Source organism: Podarcis vaucheri (genome assembly GCF_965113315.1).
Source record: "Podarcis vaucheri genome assembly, chromosome: Z".
Taxonomy (NCBI): Eukaryota; Metazoa; Chordata; class Lepidosauria; order Squamata; family Lacertidae; genus Podarcis; species Podarcis vaucheri.
Genome location: NC_138758.1, coordinates 29,223,227 through 29,238,726, shown reverse-complemented (window position 1 = coordinate 29,238,726; position 15,500 = coordinate 29,223,227).

Here is a 15,500-nt window from a genome sequence, read left to right as displayed (position 1 = left end):
TCTTTCTGAGTGAGTTCCAAAATAGTCCCCTCTTCCTCCAACATAGGAAAAGAAAGGTCACATGTTTAGTAAGATAAAAATGGTTTACTTACAAACTCTTCTCAGACCTCCTCAGACCAGCTCAGACCTCTTCACATGTTAAAATTCTCAGGTAGACTGGGGGTAAAGAAATATCTGATGACCTTGTCCCTCCCATGGTGAGCTAAGCCTGGCAGGACAGCTTACTTTACAGTATGAACCCCTTCATGGATTAGACTTAATTAAGCATGTTGGTTATATGAGGCTGGTTATCACACACACACACCTAGTTCAATATTGCCTACACTGACTGACAGTAGCTTTCTAGGATTTCAGGCAGGAGTCTCTCCTACCCATGAAGCTCAGTGAGGCAATTACGTACCTTTGGCAGCAGGCTAGGGACAGCTGGAAGGGGCAGCAGATCCAGGTCCCACAGGAGCATGCTGCTTACCAGCAAATGTGGGAGTGGTTGAGGAGGGCACCATTTTATGTTTTGCCTTGACTGGTAAAACATCCAGGGCTGGCCCTGATGCCAACCCTGCCTAGAGGTGTCCGTGAAGATTGGACCTGGGATGTCCTGTTTGCTACGACCTCACCCAACCCTCCACAAATTATGTATATATGTATCTGCAACTCAAGATAACATTATGCATCTGATGAAGTGGATTGTAGCCCACAAACATTTATGCCATCATAAACATGCTAGTCTTTAAAGTGCCACAAGACACTTTGTTGATTTTGCTAACCTAGAATAATAGAATTATAGAGCTGGAGGAGATCCTGATGGTCATTTAGTCCAACCCCCTGCAATGCTGGAATCTCAACTAAAGCATCCATGACAGTTGTCCACCCAACCTTTGCTTAAAAACTTCCAAGAAAGGAGAGTCCAGCACCTTCCGCGGGAGACTGTTCCACTGTCAAACAGCGCACACTGCCCAAAAGTTCTTCCTGATGTTTAGCTGGAATCTCCTTTCTTGTAACTTGAATCCATTGGTTCGGGTCCTACCCTTCAGAACAGGAGAAAGCAAGCTTGCTCCATCTTCCATGTGACAGCCCTTCAGATATTTGAGATGGCTAGGATTGTTATTCTTTTTTAAGTGGGTAACCCAAAGTTGGGCCAACCCAATAGAAAGTCCAAGATGCTTTCCAGGGCTGCAGTGTCCCAGGCCTCCAAGCTAAGGATAATGCACATTCTTTCAAGTTAAGCCACTTGAGACCCCTGCTGAATCAAAGGCCCATCTAAGTCAGCTCTCACAGTGGCCAACCAGATGCCTCTGGGAAGTCTACAAACAGGACATGAGCACAACACTTGTGACTCCCAACAACTGGCATTTAGCGGTACCCTGCCTCTGACACTGGAGGTGATAGTACATAGCTATCATGGCTAGTAGCCATTGATAGCTTTATTCTGCTTCATCTCTGGAATTATCACTTGCACATTGTGTGAGATAGATGATAGATAGATAGATGATAGATAGATAGATAGATAGATGGTAGATTAGATAGATATAGATAGATTAGATAGATGGATAGATAGATAGATAGATAGATAGATAGATAGATGATAGATAGATGATAGATAGATGATAGATAGATATAGATAGATGATAGATAGATGATAGATAGATAGACATAGATAGATACATAGATAGATAGATAGATAGATAGATAGATAGATAGATAGATGATAGATAGATAGATAGATGATAGATAGATAGATAGATAGATAGATAGATAGATAGATAGATAGATAGATAGATATAGATAGATAGATAGATAGATAGATAGATGATAGATAGATAGATGATAGATAGATAGATAGATGATAGATAGATAGATATTTTAGATAGATATAGATAGATAGATAGATAGATAGATAGATGATAGATAGATAGATAGATAGATAGATAGATAGATAGATATAGATAGATAGATAGATGGATAGATAGATAGATAGATATAGATAGATGATAGATAGATGATAGATAGATAGATAGATATAGATGATGGATAGATAGATGATAGATAGATAGATAGATAGATAGATAGATAGATAGATAGATGCATTTAAATAACAAAGCATGTATGAAAATGCTGCCTTTGAGGAAGCATTATGGATGTTTTTAATTACAACAAATACGTAGGGCTACAACTCTAGTGGGTTTTATTTCCTTACTTGAAAATGAATTGGAACATGAATAATGTTTTGAAAATGGATATACCATCCTATGCAAGTGGATTTCAGGGCTATATTGAAAGAGGGGCAATGCTAAGCTCTGGGGCACAGTTTCATTGTAGGAATGGATTGGGACACTAGGAGAGGATGTATTGTTTAGTTATTATCCGTCCTAGCTCATGTGAGTAAGATCAGCAGAGTACCATCCTTTGCAGCTTAAACTTAGAAGCTAAGACAAGGTTGACTCGACATTCTAGAAAAAACAATCCAAGATGCTCTGAAGCAGTCAGGATTTCCCCTGGTATTACCCTTTTTTCCCTCTTAAGAACATCAATCACACACATTGTTTTGTGAAGAAATAAAAGAACTATTTACTTACATGATATAGGTCTTAAAGCAGGAGTTACAGTAACAAAATGAAAGCAGGTTTATAACTACAGTCTCACCGTGGGTTACAGCCGCTTCAGGTTGTATTTTTTCGGGTTACACACCCACCGAAATCCAGAAGTACTGGAATGGGTTACTTCCGGGGTTTGGTGATCACGCATGTGCAGAAGCACTAAATCACTTTTTGCGCATGCACAGAAGTGCCAAATTGCAACCCGTGCATGCGCAAACGCGCCACTACGGGTTGTGAACGCTGCGGGTTGCGAACATGCATCCCGTACGGATCACGTTTGCAACCTGAGCATCCACAGTACTATCTAAGTTACAAAAGTACAAAATGTAAGTTCAAAAATAGTGTCTGAGCTGCAGACTTCAGACATGTACAGGTGGTCAGCTTGGAAGCAAAGAAAAGGATTCCCAAGCTGGAAGGAAGTATGTAGTGTTACAGGTTTCTGCCAAGGCAGAAAAAGAAAGTGATTTCACAGAGTTCTCTATAGCAAGTTTTATAGGAAAGCTCTGTGAGTTTCAGCCTCTTCATGTGCCCATCGGGCAAAACATGATTTGTTGGTTTGACTGCAATAATGTCCCACATGGATAGCCTGCTAAGTTGTTTAATTTGATCTGTTTGCCAGTTCCTGCCAAAGGTTTTGTAAGAAACTTTGCTCACAGTTCCACATGTAAGGAAATGATGCAGTGGGAAATCTGTGTGAATTTCAAAATCCATATTACTAGAGCTAGATGGTAAATAAAAGAAACAGAGTTCTGCAGAACTCAAAATCTTGTGTCCTATTGTTATAGCATTTGGGTTGATCAAATAAAAGTATTGCCTTAACATGGATTTTGGAAATTCTTTTATAGATCAACACAGCTATTTTCCTTTTATTGCGTGTTAATTTAATTTAGATTGTATGGCACAGCTCTCTCTTGGGCATATTAGAATGGTGAAGAAACACTGCAAGGCTGCAATTCCTATATTTTCATCTGATACACTGGGGTGTATAGTAATCAGCACTGTGTACTAAATATTTTAAGAATGCAGAAGAGGAATAATATAAGCTAATTAGTTGCTAGACGTGAATCTCCCCACCCCCGAGCAGCGGTGTGCAGTTTTCAGTCCAAACTCACTGGGATAGATTCAAAGGATTACCAAGAACATGTTTATATTAAGCAACTCTTGCAGAAACATGTCACTTTAACCATCTGCCTCCTCAAGAGAGGCTCTCTCTTTCTGACACATCTCTCTTCTCATTCCGACACATTTAGGCATCACAATCTGGCACAGTCAGAAACAACTGGCAGTTTTTGCTAAGCAGAGACTGGATCTGGTACAGCTAAGAGTGAAAACCATACAGGCTAAAAAGCATCCTCCATGGTCCCTCTTAGCTTTCCAGGTAGCATAGGGGAACAGTCTAGCCACGTGCACAAAATACATCAAGTGAGGAAGGTGTCTTGCACCATCAGCAGTCAGAAGGCCTAGAAAGGGAAAAGTTCTCCAGAAGGTGTGTTTTTTAAAAAACTATACATAGTATATTATACTATATCCCTTCATTTCTTTCCCACCATTCTTCCATGCCATGAAACCCAAGCTAGCACTCATATGGTTCCCAAGCAGTCACCCATCCAGGCATAGAACAGATCCAGACCTGCTTAGCTTCAGCAAGACTTCATTGATATAAGACAGGACTTTCACTGTACAGTACAGTGGTACCTCAGGTTAAGCACTTAATTCGTTCTGGAGGTCCGTACTTAACCTGAAACTGTTCTTAACCTGAAGCACCACTTTAGCTAATGGGGCCTCCTGCTGCTGCTGCACCGCTGGAGCACGATTTCTGTTCTCAACCTGAAGCAAAGTTCTTAACCCAAGGTAATATTTCTGGGTTAGTGGAGTCTGTAACCTGAAGCGTATGTAACCTGAAGCATCTGTAACCCGAGGCACCACTGTACACTTTCAGCACCTCCTAAGAACATTTTTTGTTTAGGCAAGCTTACACAGGTGTTAAGAAAGTTGGTACTGAAAGTTGATTAAGCTCTTTTTTTAGTTTATTGCCATTTTAACTGTTGGAAAGTCTTACATTATTGTTGCTAATTCATCTTAACGCTTTGCCTTTTTTTGTAAAACACTTTGAGTTTTTTGTTTTTATAAGTGGTGTAAAAAAATTTATGAAATAAATAAATGTGCCTTCATGTGGTTTCAGTCCATAGCCTAGAATAAATCTATTGAGTAGATCTATGGAGGCCATGGCACCAGAAGTCTCCAAGCAGTAACTGAGGGTTTATGTCAGGGTTGAGGAAGCTGCAGTCCACTTGGTGTTGTTAGACTCCAGCTTCTCCTCAGCCAGTCAGGGATGATGGGAGCTGTAGTCCAATGACATATAGAGGGCCTTAGGTTCCCCATTCCCTGGTTTATGTAGTCAGCTTGGTTGACTCACTCATCCTGATGCATTAGTGAGGTTCTGATCCTGACTGTACATGGTTCCCCCTGTCAAGTAGGAATCTGACAGGGGATGCCTCATGTTTCCAAACAAGTCTACACATTGGTTCAGACTCCTTGTAGTCCATGTTCTTTAGGCTCCTGTAATGATGGAAGTGTCTCAAGCTGGGATTGTGACCAGGTGGAGCAAATTCTTGGAGCATGTTTTCTGGTGTTCACTCTTGGTGACTTATCTCCATCTAGTCCTGTTTCATGCTGCAGCACATGCTGGGGTCTTCCTTCTGATAAGGAAATCTCATCAAATTCTACAACTAGGAGCTGACCCATTTCTGAAGCTGACCTACGCCAAACCTCTCCTTCAAATATTTTGGACGATAACTCCAATCATCCTCAATGCTTGGGGAAGTCTATCCTATGCAAATACAGTGGTACCTCGGGTTAAGAACTTAATTCATTCTGGAGGTCTGTTCTTAACCTGAAACTGTTCTTAACCTGAAGCACCACTTTAGCTAATGGGGCCTCCTGCTGCTGCTGCGCCACTGGAGCACGATTTTTGTTCTCATCCTGAAGCAAAGTTCCTAACCTAAGGTAATATTTCTGGGTTAGCAGAGTCTGTAACCCGAAGCGTATGTAACCCGAGGTACCACTGTAGTAGATGTTGTTGGCAGGCAATGACCACTTTGAGAAGATGCGGCATTTGCATTTGAAAAGATTTATATCACATTGTATGGCGGAAGTTTAGTCTGGGTCATGTTGCTCAGATTGCTGTGAGACCAGGATTAGCACAGGATTGTTGAATTTCTGGGTTTGTGATTCTGGTGATCCATTGTTGCTGGCGATAAGATGACTGTTGAGATGTAATTTAGAGCTGAGTGAGACCTTTAAAGAGCTGATTGTTGGGGGGGGGGCAGAAAGAGAAATATAGACAACATGACAATGGGATACTGAAGTTGGATGCTGCGTTGCTCATTCACAAAATCCAAGCATGTCAGGGCAAAACTGCTCAAGGATGGCAACAAAGGCTTTTTATTGCCATGTGACATGACCACATGCCATTATAAGAATCCATTCCTGCAATTCCTGGGGAGTAAAAAAAAAATAAATCCCTTTGTTAATGATCCTGGTTTTAAAATAGTCTTTTGCTACTGGGTGGCCTGGGTAGCACATACACACTTCAGAAATGCTGTTCACAGTGTGCTGGCATTCATCACAGCCACTTTCCTAAGAGAAAGCTCCTCTTTACTATCACAGTGGCATACAATCACATAACATAATGGATGGCATAATAACAGAAAGCTGTCAAGATCATGTTTGGAAATAGAACAAGGCATAAGTTCCACTTGTCTGGATGGAGGAGAAGGAGGGGGTATGTGAATCTGTGTAGACAGCAGCCTTCTTGTACAGAGGTGAAGTGTACATTAGCTGCCCCACCCACTTTTGCCTCTAACTCTGCCCACCACTGGCATGCAGCCCCTAGATTGGTGCCTAGAAGGAAATGTGGCTCCAGGTAGAAAAAGCCCCTGACCCCTGGGTTACACTACTGCAGGGGGTTTCCCCTTTTTATTTCCTGTTTCTATGACAGCATTTGAGTCGCAGCTTTGCAGCACAATATATCTAACTGAGTTCAACTGTTCTACTCCCAGGGAACTGTGTGGAGGATTGTGTTTTCAGTCAATTAATTAATTGGCTAGGTGAATCAGTTAAAATGTTTAATTGGACAAACTGTAACTGTCAAGTGCTATCTTGGAAGAGGCATCACCCCCATTTGAGTCAGAATGGAGCTGCAGTATGGGGTGGGTATCTGTGGGAGAAAGAGAGAGAGTTCCAGGGCGTAGTGGTTTCGGGTATTCATAGGGGATTCAGTGTGTGTGGAGCATAGTGAAGCGGCTGCAGCATAGAGTAGGGTATTTGAGGGTATGGACAGAAGTGGATTTAGGGCTGAATAACCAGATCCCCCGCACAGGGTGTAAGGGAGTACCTTCTCATCTCCTTCCCAAAGCCTAGTAAGTACTGGGCTTTGAGAAGAAGATGTGAGGGTTCTGACAGGTTCTAAAGTCCTCCTTCCTTCCCAAAGCCTAGTTAGCACTTGCTTAGCTTTTAGAAGGAGACAGGAGTGCCTAGGACCCTGCTGGAGCCTCACATCTCCTTCCCAAAGCTGGCACATCACTTAGCCAGCTTTGGTAAGGTGGCTTTGGGATGTCGGGGGGGGGGGCAATTTTGGTCTGCCCCAAGGCGCCATATTAACAAGGTCCACCTCTGGTTTGTAGTGGTGCATATGTGGTTGTGGGGTGCATTCTCCATGACCCTGTTGCAGGTTTCCAAATAAGCTGGTGTGCTTATCTAACAATTGCACAACACCATCTTATTCTATAACTAAATGAATAGGTTAGGGGACGCAGGTGGCGCTGTGGGTAAAACCTCAGTGCCTAGGGCTTGCCGATTGCATGGTTGGCGGTTCAAATCCCCGCGGTGGGGTGAGCTCCCGTCTTTCGGTCCCAGCTCCTGCCCACCTAGTAGTTCGAAAGCACTCTTAAGTGCAAGTAGATAAATAGGTACCGCTTTATAGCGGGAAGGTAAACGGCATTTCCGTGTGCTGTGCTGGTGCTGGCTCGCCAGAGCAGCTTCGTCACGCTGGCCACGTGACCCGGAAGTGTCTCTGGACAGCACTGGCCCCTGGCCTCTTAAGTGAGATGGGCGCACAACCCTAGGGTTGGACACGACTGGCCCGTACGGGCAGGGGTACCTTTACTTTTACTTTTACCTTTACCTTTATCTTATTCTATAACTAAATGAATAGGTTAGGGGTCAGCAAACTTTTTCAGCAGGGGGCTGGTCCACTGTCCCTCAGACCTTGTGGGGGGCCAGACTATATTTTTGGGGGGGAAATGAATGAATTCCTACGCCCCACAAATAACCCAGAGATGCATTTTAAATAAAAGGACACATTTTACTCATGTAAAAACACGCTGATTCCTGGACCGTCCGCAGGCTGGATTTAGAAGGTTTGGGCTAGATCCGGCCCCTGGGCCTTAGTTTGCCTACCCATGAAATAGGTTGTCACACAGTGGTAGACAATGTACTTTGCATACAAACATTTAAGGTTTAACACACAGCATTTCCAGGAAGGGAAAGGCCCTGTCCTAAACTCTGGAGAGATGCTGCTGGTTAGTGTACTGAGCTAGATAGACCTATGTTTTGACTCAATTGAATAAAACTTTATTACGGTCACAGACCAGCATAAGAGGAACATATGAATAAAATAACAATTAGGATTTAAACCGGTAATTGTTAAAGCAAATAAGAACAAAGAAACAAGCATAGGATAAAACATACAAGATTAAACACAGATAGCTGACGATTAAGAATTGTTAATTAAAACAGATATGAACTAAAAGACATGCAGTTAAAACAACTATAAGGAGTGGAGCTTAGAGGAATATCGGTCTTGCAATATGGGCCTTCAGTTTAGGACTGGTTTCTAGCACAAACCATCCTTGGGCGAATATCCATCATGGCAGCGCAAAATCTAGCAACTGAGTGTGTAACATCTGGGTTTTCATCCTGGAGTAGTAGGGAGATGTTGAGTTGTTCAGTGCATCCTGGGAATTTGTGCAGTATAGGCAGGATAAATCTGGCTCATATGTCTACATAGTGCTGGCAATGGTAAAGGGCATGATCTGTTGTTTCCTGCTGCCCGGAGCCCCATGGGCATTTCCTCTCCTCATATGGTGTCTTCCTATAACGGCCTTCCTGAATGGCTGAGGGGAGGGCCTGACAACTGGCCAGAGTGAAAACCCTGCACTGTTTTGAGATTTCAAGGTTGGTTATATATGGCATTTGGGAAGTGAGGTATCTTCTGGTTTCACCAATTAGAAATTTTGGGGACCTGGCTAGACCAGCTTGGCGTTCTGTGTCTGCTAGACCAGCTTGGCGTTCTGTGTCTTCCACACACTGTTTAATGTTTCTTTTAGCTTTTTTCATGCCCCATGTCAAGTAAAATCTGTGGGTTGAAGCCTAGAGTAGTTATTATATTTTTCACAGCTTGTTTCCATGTTGATTGGAAATCATCCTTAATAGTCAGGGGAGCAAGGCCACTCAGGAAGAAAAATAGTCTCAACCAGTAATTAAGAGTGGCGAGCCACACTCTGGCCTCAATGCTTATGGATCCAGTTTCAAGACATATAGTCGCATTGGAGACGCATTTAGGCACTTGCAGAGCAGATCTTAAGAATTTGGATTGTACCAATTCTAGTGGTGAGCAGTTGGTAGAGGGGCCGAGCTGGGACCATATAGCAGCTGTGCAATCAATTTAGCCTCAAACAATTTGAGGGCTGCAGATATATCGTGTTCACCTGAGGTTTTGTGCTTCTGTGGGCATTCCCTGCAACATAGTCACTGTGGGCTTTTCTGCTTCCCGATGAATGTGGGGCTTTATCCAGGTATTTGAAGCAGGTGACCTGCTTGATCTTGTGCCCATTGATGAACCATGCACGTGGTTTGGGCCTCTTGGCAAAAACCACAATTTTGGTTTTCTGGTAATTGAGCTCCAATAGGCCCTCCTTGCAATATGCTGCCAGTGTTCTCATGGCTCTTTTAAGGCCTATCGGCATTCTTGAGAGGATTGCTCCATCATCTGTGTAAAGCAGCACTGGAATATGCTTTCCTGTGAGTTTTGGAGGGTGGAAATTCATATTGTGGAGGTGGAGAATCATATCAGTATTTAAAAACTGAATAAAGATGGGGCCAATATGCATCCCTGCTTGACTCCCTTCTCGGTCTCTATTGCGTTGGATAGATGTCCCTGGAGGGAACATGGCACTTTTAGCAAGGTCCCTTCATGTAGTGTGTGTATTAAATATAGCAAGCACCTGTCAAGTGTGGAGGTCTCCAGTTTTTCCCATAGCTTTATTCTGGAGATGGAGTTGAAGGCTGCTCTGAAGTCAGTGAAGGCCACATAGAGAGAGACAGTATTACTAGACGAGTACTTCTCTATTAGGTGTTGGAGAACTAAGCCTTGGTCAAAGGTCGAGCATCCTTCTCTGAATCCCACTTGTTCATCTGCAAGTATATTTTCTTGTTGTAGCCAGTCTTGAAATTTCCATTGTAGGTGACTTGCATCCAGTTTACTTATTATGTTAAGAAGACTGATTGGTCTGTAGTTGGCAGGATCATCTTTCTTGCCTTTTTTATATATTGGGACAATGATTGAAAGTCCCCAGTCTTTGGGAATATATCCATAGGTGTCTCTGCCGGTGAAAAGTGAGGCTAGGGTAGGGGCCCCAAAGTCCAAGTTATTTTTGATGGCCTCTGCGGGTATTAAGTCTGCACCTGGGATTTTTCCCTGTTTCAATTGGGCTACCAGGCTCTCAATCTCTGACGTTGTTACAGGAACCAACTTTGGGAGGTTGACTATGCTTTCAGGGATTTGGCCTCTCCCATCAGCTCTGTCCTTTCAGAGTTCATGAAAATGTGTCTCCCAGATCCTTGACAGGATATAGGATTCTACCACTAATGGTTTGTTAGATTGGGAGAGCTTTGTGGTATTCCAGAAGAGAGCTGAATTGTTGGATTTGGCTGCCTGGATAGCTTGTGTCCAGTTATTTCTTTCTGCTTCCTTCCCCCCACCCCGAACCAACACCTGCTTATAGTGCCTTTTATGCTAGAGGAGGTCCAATACAGCTGTATGAGTTGCATTTGAAACAAATGCTTGATTTGAGTTTATAAGAGCTTTTTTTGCACCAATCCAGTCCTTGTCGAACCATAGTTCGGAGGTGGTGTTGATGGTGTCTCTGCTCTGTTCTGTTAAGATGTTGGTATAGTTATTGAGTCAGGTCCTTATAGGCCAACAGGAGGGCCTCTGGGGACTCAGCTGATATCAGGGTAGCTTAGATGGTCTGTAAGCTTTCTGAGTTCAGCATCTTGGTTACTTTTTTATTTAGTTAAGGAGTCCATTTGGCACAGCGGTCCAGTATACTTGAAGGAGCGTCTCCACCTCCATCATTCTGCCCGGACACTGAGGTCCAGTGCTGAGGGCCTTCTGGCGGTTCCCTCACTACAGGGAACCAGGCAGAGGGCCTTCTCAGTAGTGGCACCTACCCTGAGGAACGCCCTCCCACCAGATGTCAAAGAGAAAAATAACTACCAAACTTTTAGAAGACATCTGAAAGCAGCCCTGTTTCGAGAAGCTTTTAATGTTTAATAGGTTATTGTATTTTAGTGTTCTGTAGGAAGCCACCCAGAGTGGCTGGGGAAACCCAGCCAGATGGGCGGGGTATGAATAAAACAACAACAACAACAACAACAACAACAACAACAACAACAACAACATATAAATAATAATAATAATAATAATAATAATAATAATAATAATAATAATAATATAATAATAATAATAATAATAATAATAATAATAATAATAATAATATAATAAGAATAAGAATAAATATAATAATTTTTCCTGCAAGCATTAGCTGGGTAGCTGGGGATTGCCCTCACTATGGTCACTCTTGAATCTGGGTATGTCCTCTTTATTGCTTATGTATTGGAGAAGGTCCTCAGAGACGATTACGTAGTTAATGGCACTCATCCTGATTCCAGACAGGAAAGTGAACATTTAGGATGTAAAGACCTAGTCTGATGGACATTTGTGCTAGGCAGTGACCTGCAAAGTTCGACATCTGGTCTTTTGAGGCTCATGTTGTTAGCAGGCCTATGACCACCAGATCTGGTGGGGTATGGCTGAACCATGTAGATAGGGTTTGGTCGTTAGGTCCTAGTCTGGCATTTAGGTCCCCCCCCCCCACAGTACCACCATTGCATTAGGGTTTTGTAGAATGAGGTCTGTAACATATCCTTCCAGCTCATTCCATTGGACTCTGATATCAAATTTCTGGCACATTTGGGGCTTGTAGGTGTTTATAATTAGTAGAGCCTTCTTGTTAAGATGCAGCAGAGTGGCCATGGCAAGTGTCTTAAGAGAGGGGAGGGGCCTTGGTGTGGAGCCGACGTTGGTAGAGAGAAGGGTCCCCAGTCCCCTTTTTGCTCTGCCATGCCTCTTCCCCAGTTCAGCTCCAGTTGTAAAGGAATAATATCCATTTAATGATGTGTCATCCCTGGTCCAGGTTTCCTGAATCAATAGGATGTGGTGTTGTGATAGAAAATCAGTGAAACAGGTGTCCCTGATAGATGCAGCCCATTCAGCTACATTCCAGGTTAGGAGGGTGACCTTATGCTGGCCTGTCGGCTGCCAGTCCCTCTTTTCCTCATGAGATGGTTGTGGGGCTGTTAGTTCCTTCTGTGCCTTTGGAAGTATTGAAGAGGCAAGTGCTGCAAAGTGGGGGTCGTTGGCTAGCAAGGAGCCAACCTCCTGAGCAGGGACCTCATTTGTCCTGTTCTGCCAGAGATGTAGAGGGGAAAGCTGGTCCTCCTGTATGAGGGTGAGTATCTGGGCACCAGTTGGATTATGAGTTTTAGAGGCATTAGGCAGAAATCTGTGTGTAGCCTGGGTATTGTTGTGTGGTTTCAACTGTCTGTCAGCGACATAAGGTGCCTTGAAGGTTATTAGCATGGGAGTGGCAGGGTTGTCAGACTCCTCCTCTTCGTCAGTGTCGCTTGGGGAGTTTGACTCAGTATAAGGCTGCTTTCTATCTTGGCATTGCACAAAGCAACCAATAGATGCTCCCTGTGCAAGCACCTTAGCAAAACACTTGCTTCAAAAATCAAATCTGTCCATGTCCTGCCTTATTTTGCCAGTAGTTGCTGCCATAGGCTTTAGTTTCACAGGAAATAACTTTTGAGCATTACTCAGGGCTTCACCAAAGCACTTAACAATCATTTTCCTAAATAATTTTTTCACCAAAATTGGAAATATAGTATAAAAATGATTAAACAATGGAGTTAAAAGTGCCAAAGTGTGAATTCACAGCACTTTCTAAGTTGCTGTTAACTACGGGGGGGGCGCAATTTGGAATTTGCAGGTTTGTAGACCCTTTGTAGTACCATAGATTCTGACGTATAAGACGACTTTTTAACCCTGGAAAATCCTCTTAAAAGTTGGGGGTCATCTTATACTCCAAGTATGGGTTCACTGGGCAGCGTCAGTGGGTGGCGGGCTCCGTGCTGGGAGGAAGCTGCCCAGCGAAGCTGCCCAGAGATGCTAAGCCGGGTTCGCTGGGCGGCTTCCTCTCAGCGCGGAGCCCGCCGCCTACTGCCACTTCCCAGTGAAGCTGCCAAGTATAAGACTGGGCGTATAAATCGACCCCCCAAATTGGCAGCTACCAATTTGGGGGGTCGTTTTATACGCCCAGTTCGCCTAATACTGCCGGAATCTACAGTAGATCCTGTATGCCAAGTCTTATGTTATTGGCTATACAGTTGCTAATTTTTTACGTATAAAATATAGGATTTTGAACTTTATTATGATGGAGCACCTTTTTTACCTTTATCTACCTACATACCAACTTAGTAATTATTTATTTTGCTGCTCACCTTAACTAAAAAAGGCACTTTGATATCCATATCTATATCTATCTCCATATCATCTATATCTATATTATTATTATTAAAATTTGTATACTGCCCTTCAGCCATGAATCTCAGGATGGTTCATAACTAAAAAATACAACATAGAAACACATAACACCCCCTACCCCCATCCTTCAATAGGCAGGAAGTTCCAAAGGATAGGTGTTGCCACACTAAAGGACCAAGTTCTTACAAAAATAGAAGGGTATTATATGGCATCTGTTGTAGTGCCAATTCCACCAATTGAAGTGGTTGAGTGAGTACAGGTGGGGTAAGGCGATTTTGGAGATAAACTGGTTGCAAGTTGTTAAGAACTTTATATACTAATAGTAACACCTAGAACCTGGCCTGGTAGAAAATTGGCAAACAATGCAGACCTCTGAACACAGGTAATATATGCTGACAATGTCTCACTTCTATCAGCAATTGTGGAGCAGCATTCTGCACTAACTGCAGCTTCCAGATCAAGCATGAGAGAAGCCCCGCATAAAGCATATTGCAGTAATCCAGTCTTGAAGTAAAGGTAAAGTAAAAGATAACCCTGGATGGTTATGTTCGGTCAAAAGTGACTATGGAGTTGCGGCACTCATCTCTGCTTTCAGGCCAAGGGAGCCGGTGTCTGTCCACAGACAGCTTTCTGGGTCATGTGGCCAGCATGACTAAACCACTTCTGGTGCAACGGAACACTGTGATGGAAACCAGAGTGCATGGAAACGCTGTTTACCTTCCCACTGCAGCAGTACCTATTTATCTACTTGCACTGGTGTGCTTTCGAACTGCTAGGTGGGCAGGAGCTGAGACAAAGTAACGAGAGCTCACCCCATTGCACCAATTCGAACCGTTGACCTTCCAGTTGGCAAGCCCAAGAGGCTTGGTGGTTTAGACAACAGCACCACCTGTGTCTTGAAGTAACCAGTGCATGAAATACTGTGGCAAGGCTTTTGCAGTCCAGGAAACCAATCACAACTGGTGAGAGGAACGTCCAGTCACTGAGGCTACCGGAACCCCCCAGTGACAGAGCTTAATCCAGAAGCACACACAAACTGAGAGCCTGCTCCTTCAGGGGAAGTGCAGTCCTGTGCACTGTAGGCAACTGACCAATTTCTTGGACCCAAGAGCTACTCACCCACACTTCCTTTGTCTTGCCAGGATTCCAGCTCAGCTTGTTTTTACTCATCCATTTCACCATTGCATCCAGGGACTGCACAGCCTCTCCTGATTCAGATGTTATAGAGAAGTAGAGCTGACTGCAAATGATTGCTCCTGGTGACTTCATGAAGATAGCACTGGAGGTAAGATAGATCCTTGTGGCACCCCATAATGTAGCCACCAGGGGTTGGGGGTGGGGGCAAAAAGCACTCTTCCAATGCTACTCTCTAGCACCATTGGCATTGAGCTGTATCAGCCCCCCTCTCTGTCCCTTGGGTCCTTGGCTTTTCAATATATAATGTTTTATTGTGCTATATGTTGGAAGCCGCCAAGAGTGACTGGAGCAACCCAGTCAGATGGACAGGGTACTACTACTACTACTAATTGGCAAAGAGCAGTATCATCACCCCCACATCCCTAGCAGAGCCTGTGCACCACGCCCACCCATGCAGAGCAGAAAAAGAATGGCCTGGGGAGCAGGCAGATGGGCTCCTAGTCACTCCTAGTCAGAGTGGAGAGGCACAATTTTTGTGCCCCCTTGGGTCTGGGCCCTTCGTAGGGGAGCCAACTTGGCCAATCCCTAGGTACACCCCTGCTACACTCTGGACTTAGTCCTGAAGGTAGGGTTGGAATTTATGTAATACAATGCCCCCATTTCCTATATCCTGGAACCAGTCCAGGAGTATACCATTTGATGGTATGGGATTGAATCTCACCCCAAAATAGTGACAGCCTACAAGTATACCTCACCTGCACTTGGCATCGAGAGTGTTCAAGCTGAGAGAGGAGGAACACAGAGGAATCAGCAGCAGATCT